Source organism: Bidens hawaiensis, unplaced genomic scaffold (assembly GCF_021521415.1).
Source record: "Bidens hawaiensis isolate Kalapana, Puna unplaced genomic scaffold, B.hawaiensis_p1.1 tig00009686_1, whole genome shotgun sequence".
NCBI lineage: Eukaryota > Viridiplantae > Streptophyta > Magnoliopsida > Asterales > Asteraceae > Bidens > Bidens hawaiensis.
In genome coordinates, this window is record NW_027491726.1 from 258,255 (window position 1) to 268,783 (window position 10,529).

The 10,529-nt window shown below is 37.1% G+C and overlaps 1 pseudogene across 1 annotated transcript; it reads left to right on the forward strand.

Annotated features, from left to right (window-relative positions):
- The first annotated feature begins 2,839 nt into the window (after nucleotides 1–2,839).
- Nucleotides 2,840–4,327, forward strand: LOC143533404 (uncharacterized; annotated as a pseudogene). Its single transcript, XR_013135347.1, has 3 exons — nucleotides 2,840–2,949; nucleotides 3,844–4,056; nucleotides 4,145–4,327. The product of XR_013135347.1 is annotated as an uncharacterized LOC143533404 (transcript).
- The last annotated feature ends 6,202 nt before the right edge of the window (nucleotides 4,328–10,529 follow it).

Below are 10,529 nucleotides of genomic sequence, written 5' to 3' on the forward strand. Positions count from 1 at the left end.
TCGACATTGCAAATAGAATTGGGAAAGATAGAAGAAAGATATATGAAAAATTCAGAGAGAATTTACAAGGTAACCAGAACAAAAAAGTGATAAAATTTCGAAAGGAAGGAGTCTCTCCTTATTTATACCCATCGCAATTAATGCGATGGGATATGAACAGTAGAGAGAGAAAAACACCACCCAACCAGTACTTGCCACGTCATGCGGAAAATTCAAAAAAGAGAAAAAGTTGTACAGTCGGGTACAGTGACAGCGTCAAAAACGTTCCATCATCTGTTCACGCGCCTGCGAGTGGTTAACTTGTCCTTTTTCATGATTATCCATACCAACAGAAGATATTTTCTACATAACTTCCGAACAACAAAAATCCCCAACATACATCAAGTCCAGAATTTCACCCGCACAAAGACTTCACACGGAAGAAACACTGGACTGGGGGGACTTGTAGAGGTAGGGTACCCAAAAGACCCAAATACCCTTAAGTACCACCCGCGGGTCACAGAGAATGTTCTTATAAGCCACCCGCGGGATATTCGGGTCACCCGCATATCACGATAGAGGAGGAACATCCTCATAACACGCGCGGAAGCATCCGGGCATCCTCAAAAGTCATCCGCAGGACAAGACATCTGTCCGCATAAAACAACTGGAGGATAATGCCAGCGGGACAGCTGTCACCACTCAAGTACTCTCTAGAAGAAGGCTCATGATTCTTACCTGGGGAATACGTGACATACTAACCAATGAACAAAGGACACCTGGCCAGGTTGTTATAACCGTGCACATGGCCAGGGCGCGATCCATCCTATCAGCTGGTGACGCGTGTCCAGGTTGTTATGCTCATGCACATGAGACGTATAGCCCAACCTATCACAAGAGGACATGTGTCTAGGCGGTTATCAAAGGTCTTCTAGAAGAGGACAACCGCCCCAATCATCTTCCATTATCCTTCGGCTATAAATACCTTGTCAAACGGTATAAGGTATTCATTCACTCACCTATATTCTGACTACACTTAGTCTTTATACTTAAGTACTTTCTCCATTACGAACGTTACTGATTCTCACGCCGGAGGGTGGTTACAGGAAGACCCCGCTCTTGTCCTTCCTGTAACGAGACTCACGGTGTCTGTTTTGCATGTTCCAGTCACTGGACTTTGGGAAGTTATATTTATATCTTAGTCGTAATTATCATATCCTACCTTGTGGACTCATTAGATCCAGGACCCGTACCCGGGGAGTGGATCTGTGTTTCTTCAATATTCAAACGGGTTTGCAGGGTGTGTTTCAAACTATGACGAGCTTTTTGGGTTTGATAATGGAGGCACTTGAGGTTGTTTGCAACAAATCTTATGAAATTAAATAGCTCTTTTTACTGGTATAAAGGAAAAAAGGTTTTGATTATAATTCATTGAAGCATACGTATATCTATATAAGGACACGTTCAATGCATAACCAATTTCAGTATGAAACTATGCGAGCCGCATAATGTGCTTATGTGGTTTTCGTAGTTCAAAACTTGAACGATTGTGTATTGTATGACCCTTTATATATATATATATATATATATATGGTTTTGGTATCTTATAAGATGTAGATATGAATGTGGGAGAGAATGACAGTAGGGGTGGGGTATAGGCATGCAAAAGTTGGTTTGTATTAGCAATTCAATTTTCCATATGATACATGAATTTGATATATATTTTGTGTAATATAAATAATAATATTTCTGTCTTGTTTGTATAATGTGAGAATAAGTGAATATGATTGTGAAAGGTTGTAGGAGCTATTTATTGTATTAAGTGCCATCTCTTGTCAACCAGCCAACTATGAAGTGTGAAACCAATGAATAATAATTGTTTGAATAGATTACTATGGATGGATATTTATTACTGATATTTAATATCTGATGTGATAAATATAATGGGCTGGAATTTGGTACATGAATCATGATTATAAATGGGCTAGATTACTATTGGGTATTTCCGTTTATGTTTTTATTTTGTTAAAAGTTACATGTTTTGATGCAATATTACCCAACTTATAAATTGTACTTAAAATATGGAACACCATCACTTGTTTATCGTTGGTTCTCGCACAATGGCCACACACAACAAGTCGAAACTCAAAATATGTTACCCTTTCACGCTAGTCGGTAGCCTACTTTGAAAGTGAAAAGTCGTCGTAGTCCTTGCCTTTTGGCGGGTCTTACTTTTTCTATAAAAAAAAATCCCCAAACACAAGATCAAAGCCGAAGATAGTCATGCCGTGAAAACTCAATCTACTAGGACCATCGGAAACCTTAATCACAATCTTTTGAAGCATCCAACAAGCAATGGGTATTTTTAACTAACCTTCACCCATCGCAACGCCCAGATGCATTAACGAACCTCGGCAACTAACATTTGAAAGAAATATTACTACTCTCCAGCAAGTATAAGTATTACCAAATGAAGAAAAGTTTTGCTTTATTGTTACTCCCTCCGTCCCTTTGAAAGTGTCAACATTTTCTTTTTAGTTTGTCCCATTACAAATGTCCATTTTCAAAATTATTAACTAATTACCAATTTTACCCTTACACAAATACAATCATTCAAACTTTCATAAAGTTTGTCTTTTTATATATGTCAATGTCATTATAGTCATTTCTTAAACAAAAAATGTAATCATTCAAACTTTTTTAAATTTTGTGTTTTTTAAAATATGACACTTGTAAAGGGACGGAGAGAGTATTTAAGAAATACCTGGGCTGGGCTCATTATTATTTGGGCCTGGGTGAATAATGTGGAGTGAGTCATAAAATCCCCAACAGGTTTCATTTCTTCCATCATTAACATTAACACCACAGAAGAGGCGGCCGGTTTACACCTTACAGAGCAAAATGTCCATCGGAGAGCTTGCTTCCACATACGCTTGCTTGATTCTATCTGACGATGGCATCACTATCACGGTTAGTCATTCATTTCTACTGCTTCGCTTTATTATTATTATTATTATTATTATTATTATTATTATTATTATTATTATTATTATTATGTACGATCTAGGTTTTACGTTTCATATTTATGTGTATCAATTGCGTTAATAGTATGAATGAATTTGCTTAGACTAACGCATTTATTAGCTGGTTTATATTTATGTGTACGGATCGGTTGTTTTTGTCTAGTTATATCGAATTGTTATTGACTGATGTGGTTTTTAATCTGAAAAGAATAATTTTTTAATTAGGAAGAACTTGATCTGATCAGCACATTTGTTAGTTTTATGTTGATTTTGTTTTGGAATTGTTTTTATATATTGATTATCGAGATGTTTTGTACTTATTGTTTATCTGGAAATGAATGAATTGCTTAGGTGTTTTGAAAGAATTTGCTTAGGTTCACACATTTTCGAAATTGATTCAAATTATTAATTTATGATACTTTTTTTTATCTGGAAATGAATCGGTTGCCTAAAAAATTTGAAGTGATTTGCTTAGGTTAAGACATTTGTTAGTTTTTTTGGCTGATTTATACAAGAAACCTGTGGATTGGATGAAGTCTGTTTGAACATGTGAGAGATAATATGGTATTCCATTTATTAGTTGTAGGTTGATAGGTTGATTTTAGGTGAAGGAAATTTGTCGGATGGAATAGTTTTGAACATGCGAGAGATTGATATATATATGATTTATATGACATTTGTTAGTTTTAGGTTGGTTTTAAGTTGAAGTTGATGAGTCTGTTGAAATTAATCGGTTTTAGGTTGATTGACATGAATTCAGTGGATCAGATGAAATTGGTTTGAACATGTGCGATGTATATTTGATTTATGACTCCTGGATGTTGTGAAATGTTATTTGCAGGCTGATAAGATTGCCACCATTTTGAAGGCTGCTAACGTTGAATGTGAATCATACTGACCAAGTTTGTTTGCTAAACTTGCAGAGAAGAAAAACATTGAAGATCTTATTGTAAACGTTGGTGCTGGCGGTGGCGGCGGTGGTGCACCAGCTGTTGCTGCTCCTGCTGCTGGTGGTGCTGCAGCTGCAGCTGCTTCTGCACCAGAAGAAAAGAAGGTGATTTTCGTTATTTTTTGGTTTTTTATTAAATATTAGTGTTTTTTGATTTATATAATTTGACATGGTTTTCATACAATGTTTACAGGAGGAGCCTAAGGAAGAGAGTGACGATGATATGGGATTCAGCTTATTCGATTAGAAGTTCTTTGTTTTGTTGCTTGTTAGTTGAAACAATCTATCTATTTTAAAATTTTGAGTAGTTAAAACCTTTACTCTAAGAAGCAGTTTTTGTTGAATTGAATCGGGTCTAGTTATCTTTCATATGTTTAGCAACATTTTTTTTTGCCATTGGTGAGATCACAATTATCAAGTAAGTTTTGTTAAATTTGTTTTTGTCTGGCGCTGGTTGTCACAATGACTATTAAATTGTCACGGTAAGCTTATTAATATTATTGGACAAGATGAGAGCTCCGCAGTCTAATCAGGTAAGTGGAAGTAGTAGTCTGGGAAGTCTTCACCGGGACAACCAAAAACAAATCCATGAGCTCTTCGTGGGCAAGATTGGTGGTGCGAGGGGCGGATGTTACAATGAAAGTCACAAAAAGACCAAAATAAACTAAAAAATGTCATACAAACATATAGTAGGCTTGCACATCATCATTTCGTTCTCCGTTTAAATCTATGCGCCCCCTAGTTTCTTTAAAGGCATTTTAGCCATATAAGGAACTCCAATATCGTGGTTTTTTAAAGATCTTGTAACTTGACGTGTAAAATTATGGAAGTGGTAATGCCTTCTGAATGACGGTTTCCCATCGAATATACGATACAATAAGTTTTATCAAAAACAAGAACTTATGACAATGAGAACATCATAAATGTTGTTGTAATAGAAAACGTTTGAGCTCTATATTTTGCCGATTTGTGAGATAGCAAGAAGATCTTGTGAAGCTACAGATTGCAAAAACGGTGTATATTTTAACAAGAAAAGTGTACCATTCTCGGATTATAAACCTTACCACTTGACCAAGACATTGTACTTGTGAAATTGTGACAACTTAAAACATCAAAAACATATATAAGCATTATTTTAAAGATTCTGTTCTATTAAAGTTGATTCTATAGTAAAGTGTTTGATTATATGATATATATATGGCCCTATACAAGTATTGTTGACTTTTGGGTTGTGTTAAATAAGTTGAAAATGGTGTACAATGTTCTTAGCATTGTGCAAAAATACCGTCACTACTCACTAGGGTATAATTGTATGACTATGATAACGAGGATTTGTATGCTTATTCCGTTTGAAGTGACTGATTAGCTCATTTTTGAAGATCTTTTGACTGTTGTCGGTTTTTTGGGTCTGTTTGTGTTTGGTTTGTCGTTGTTTTATTTCAAGTTTGTTCCGGCTTGTGAATTTTAGTTTGTTTGGGTAGTTGTTTAGTTTGACTTGCCTGATTTGGTTTTGAGGTAAGGTTTTTCCCTTGGGGTATGTCTCGGGGATCCTTATGCTTTTGTTTGTACAGTTTTATATATGTTATCTTGCCGGGGTATTGTCTCTTCAACCGAAAAAAAATAAAAATAGGAATGTATATTCAAAGTCACACAACCATTTTCAAACACATACCGGAAATGTTTTCCTACGTTGACTTGTAGGGCCTAGAAATGAAAACACTACCAACACAACATGCATATTCGGTTTAGTACATGTAAATAACTATTGTTTTACTGGCCAATTCTTGGTCGTATTGGTAAACTAAGCTAATACATTGGGTGCACCGAGTGTTGTAGGTGGTGGAGAGAGTTGAAGAAAAGAGAGACCCAAGTTAGAGATGATGCCACTTTAGAAGTGAAGAGGTAGGTCCCAGCAGAGTCCAGTTGGACCCGCAAGACTCACCTTGAAGAGGAACGTCTGCGCAGAAACCAACTGGATCCGCAGGACCAACCATGCTCAGAGACGTGACGTCCTTACGCGCAGTACGAAAGCTGGTCCCGCAGGAAATGCCTCCCAATGGTGAAGGACTCCGCCTGTCCCCGCAGCCTCGGATACAAGCCATCAGGGAAGGCCACCCGCGCAGCAAGGCTACACGCACAAAGCACTTAGCTCTCAATCACTCAGTGTCACCTGAAGGAATGAGCGAAGCCGGGAACAATCCCGCACAAGGGCGGGAGGGGGAATACTCCCGCGGAATACTCCCGCCCAAATAAGCCAGTCCGTACGATACGGGAAGATCTTCTGTACTGTACCTGACGAGGTATGGGAAAAAGATCTGACTAAAGATACGACAGCTTATTGACAACAGTATGGCGAGCAGCATGCTCCTGTACTGTATGTCACTATTAGCCGCTGCCTACTCACCAACTACTGCCATACCGCGTGCGTAGCCGGCAGTTGGTGGAAAAGGAATAGTATACAGCAGGCCTGGTCACTATCAGCCGCTGCCTACCCACCAACTACCAGCAGGGCATGTGCGTAGGCTACTGTTGGTTGAACAGGAATACTGTCGCAGCCGGCCACACCTCCTTGGAAACCTACCTTCGGCTATAAATACCACAAATGGTATGACCATCTCATCTTATCTCATATCATCATAATATACCTGATATCTGCTCTAGCAATCTCTTAATATACATTTATATTTAAAGAGCAATCTAGTCTGATTCTCACACCGGAGGATGGTCACAAGGAGGAACCCCCCCCTTCTCAGTGACAAGCTCACGGTGTCTGTTTTGCAGGTTATCAGAAGAACCATCTTCTTAGGGTCTAACCCCTCGTGGGAAACATCTATCTAACCCCCAGGTTACCAGTAATCTGCCCGGGGTCCGGTTAGTGTTTCTTCAAGAAGGCCTAACTATGTCTAATGTATCACATAAACGACACCATGCATAGTGCCGAACTGTTGATGCTTTAGTACGTAGAAAAACTGTTACCGGCAAATGAGTGTTTTTTATGGACTAGTATGTATACTCATCAATTTAGTCTCATAGAGGGATAAAAAATGTGCTCTCAAAATTAATATCAAGGTTTAAATTAAGCATCACGTAACCCAATTTCGTCTTTGGAAAATTTTAGTACACAACCTATCTCAACTTCAAATTTCCTAGCTAGCGTATATCTCAACTTCACATTTCCTAGCTAGCGTTATGCGCAGTGCCGGACCCAATAGTTTTTGCTAATGGGGTCCCAACTTTATCGATTTACAAAATTTTCCGGTCGGTCGTTATCCGGGCATAGTAAAACACATAAATATGGTGTCATTGGAAACAAATAAGTAGAAAGAATATAAATTAGAAACTAGACAGAACATAGGTTTTTAATTCATTTTTATTCATACCCGAAAAACATAAACGTAAGCTATATAATGGTCTTACATACATGATCAAAACATAAAAAAACTAACTCTAACACAAATAAATGATTAATTACAATATACAAACACAAGATAAATTATAAAAGAATATGCATAACCTATGTTGCCATTATATATGTTGCATTCTGATAATGACTATATGGGAGAAACTAACAAAAAACACAAATACCCTAACTAAATAACTAATATTGACTAGGATATATAAAAAAAACAAAAAACAAAGTATGATGAGGCTTGAACCTGCAACCTCTCATAGGAAAAACAAAGGACTTTCCAGTATATCAGTTTAGACTTAATAATTTGCGTTCCAAGTATTAATTTTTAAGGGTCATTACAAAATTTAATATACCGTCTCTAATTAGTTTTTAAAAAACATTGGTGTTCCGGGACCTCAATCAAACCTATGTGGGCCCGCCCCTAGTTATGCATGGTCTTCGTAACTCTTCAATCAACGTAAGTACTATTTGGTTCAATTGGTTAGTTATGTGTATACTATTACTTTTTTTGGTCAATAGGTTAGTCATGTCTATACTATTATTTCGATGAAGCTAATATATCAATATTATATTTTACATTTGAGGAGGGTATTTTAAGACGCTTAACAGTTCAACTAATAACGACGTTACGTTTTATGCTTCGACTAGGCGTAGATGATTAACTCCCACTGTGCCACCACCACCCACGTCGGAGCCAAATGTCACGTCTCCATCGTGCCATGCCCGCCCCTTTACCGACGCTTTGCTAACGCTCCGCCCCTCCACTACCATAATGGCGTCAATTAACGCCTCTTCGGGCTAGATGGTTAACGCCTATGGGATGGTTCTTCACTACACCTATTCTCTTATGGTCAAATGCTTAACGCAGATACTTAATAATTTAAGAGGATAAAATTGTCATCCACATGAATTTTAGTTGCTTAAAGAATATTTACACTTTTGCTTCCTTATCTTTACCCACATGTATAGTATAATTTGAATAACGCGCATGAGATCGTTTATTACACCTCAATAGAGAGGTTTTTATTTGAACAAGATGTACATATAAAAGCAAAAGAAAAAGCACAATGAATTCCACTTGTCATGCTCTACATTACACGTGAGTAGCATGCAAATATACATTTGATACAAGTGTTTTTAATTACCAACACCAATTGCAGGCCATGCAAATCCTTCAATTTCACTATAAATAAATTAAGCAGTTGATCGAACTTAATCACCCGAAAAATCAAGCAAACATCCGACGATGATAAAACTTTTAGTTGTGGCAGTTCTGGCCTTGGCAGCCACCCTAGCAGTTGCCAGGCATCCTGCTTACAAAACCATCATCACCACAAATGATAACGACTGGTATCGTGGAACTCCAGAGGGCCTCAATAACAACCCCAAAGGCTCAACACATGTTAATGACCTGATCGTCGGACGCCCAGACGGCCTTAGGGAGAATCCCAAAGGTTCAACACATGCTAACCACTGGTATGGCATACGTCCAGACCACCTAAGAGGCAACCCCAAAGGCTCAGCACATGCTAACGATTGGTATCTTGGACATCCAGACTATCTCAGAATTAGCAACCCCAAAGGCTCAGCACATGCTAACGATTGGTATCTTGGACGTCCAGACCACCTCAGAATTAGCAACCCCAAAGGCTCAGCACATGCTAACAATTGGTATCTTGGACGTCCAGACTGCCTCAGAGATGCACAACCCAAGGGCTTAGCAGATATGTGAGTAGTATCGATATATCTTGATCAGAAGAATTAAGGTGGAAGTGAATGTAATAATAATTGTCTCTTTGGCTTGAAATGTACGTGCAGCGGCCTTACTCCTTGTAATAACACACTCCCACTATGAAATGAATCCAGTTAGTAATGCTCTTCAATACTTTTTTTTTCCTTAAATGCTTTTCATGCATAAATCCATTTACCACCCGCGGGGTCGGCCCAACGTTTTTGGAGGCCTAAAGCAAGTCGAAACATTGAGGCCTTTAACAAATTTTATTGTTATCGACACACTTTTTTATCGTGACAGTTACCGCGAATTATGAACTATATATAATTACTAAATTTTAAACCAACTTGATATTGATTTTTACTCGCGGCTTACGTACCTAAGGAAACTGAAACGACTTAAAATAGTGAATAAGTGCTCACCAAAACATTCTATCCACAACATAACTATAAAATTGTAACATGAAAATATACTTCATAAAAATATGGCAAGAAAGACATTCATTCTATAAACTAGAAGTCAGAAAACATGTTACTCGATTTTATTCTCAAAACAAGAAAATATTAATAGTAACTCAAATGATTAAAAAAGGTTAAATATTAATAAACATATATGATCACAAACATAGTTAATGAATACATTAATAAAAATGAGAGAAAAATTTAAACAAAACAAAAGGCTTAATAAAAAAATTATGTGGCTCACATTCAATCACTAATTACTTAGATTGTTATCAATCTAAAGGGTTCAGGATTCTTTCCCTTTAACAAGTCATTCTAGAAACAACCTTGCTAATTTCATTCATCATTTTTTATTTGTATTTTAGAAAATACTTTACCGGTGAAACTGAAAGCATATTGGAACTTAGGACTCTGTTGCATGCTTGTACTCTCTCTTCCTTCTCCTCTCGATCTCTTCCTCTCAGCGGCAACCGGCACACCATAGATTCCAAAAGATGGAGGCCTTCTCAAATTGGGGGCCGCGACCCTAGCTTGGGTTGGTTGTATGATAGGGCCGGCACTAACCACCCGTATTGTACCACTTGTTTTTTTTATTTATTTAGTTATTTTCACAACGAAATATGAAAAGGGGCACCCAAAGAAAATAAATCGTGTATTCAAATTTATAAAAAAAAAAATACTATTTTAACGGACTCTATAAAAGATATATAAAAAATATAATTTTACTAAAATTTTATAAAACAAGAAAGAAAAATCATGTCAAATTATGGATGAATTAATTAGTAAAAATATGGATAGAGCAATTAATTTAGTAAAAATAGGTGTTTTGTAATAGATTGTGGTGCTCACCACTATGGTTATAGGCCGTGAATTAGCTTCTTGATAAATCTAACCCGTTTGTACTTGTTTGCTTTTTAATATATGCTTTGGTTTGCAGTTCAAAAAAAAGAGCAGTTTAATTAACCAAGGTGTA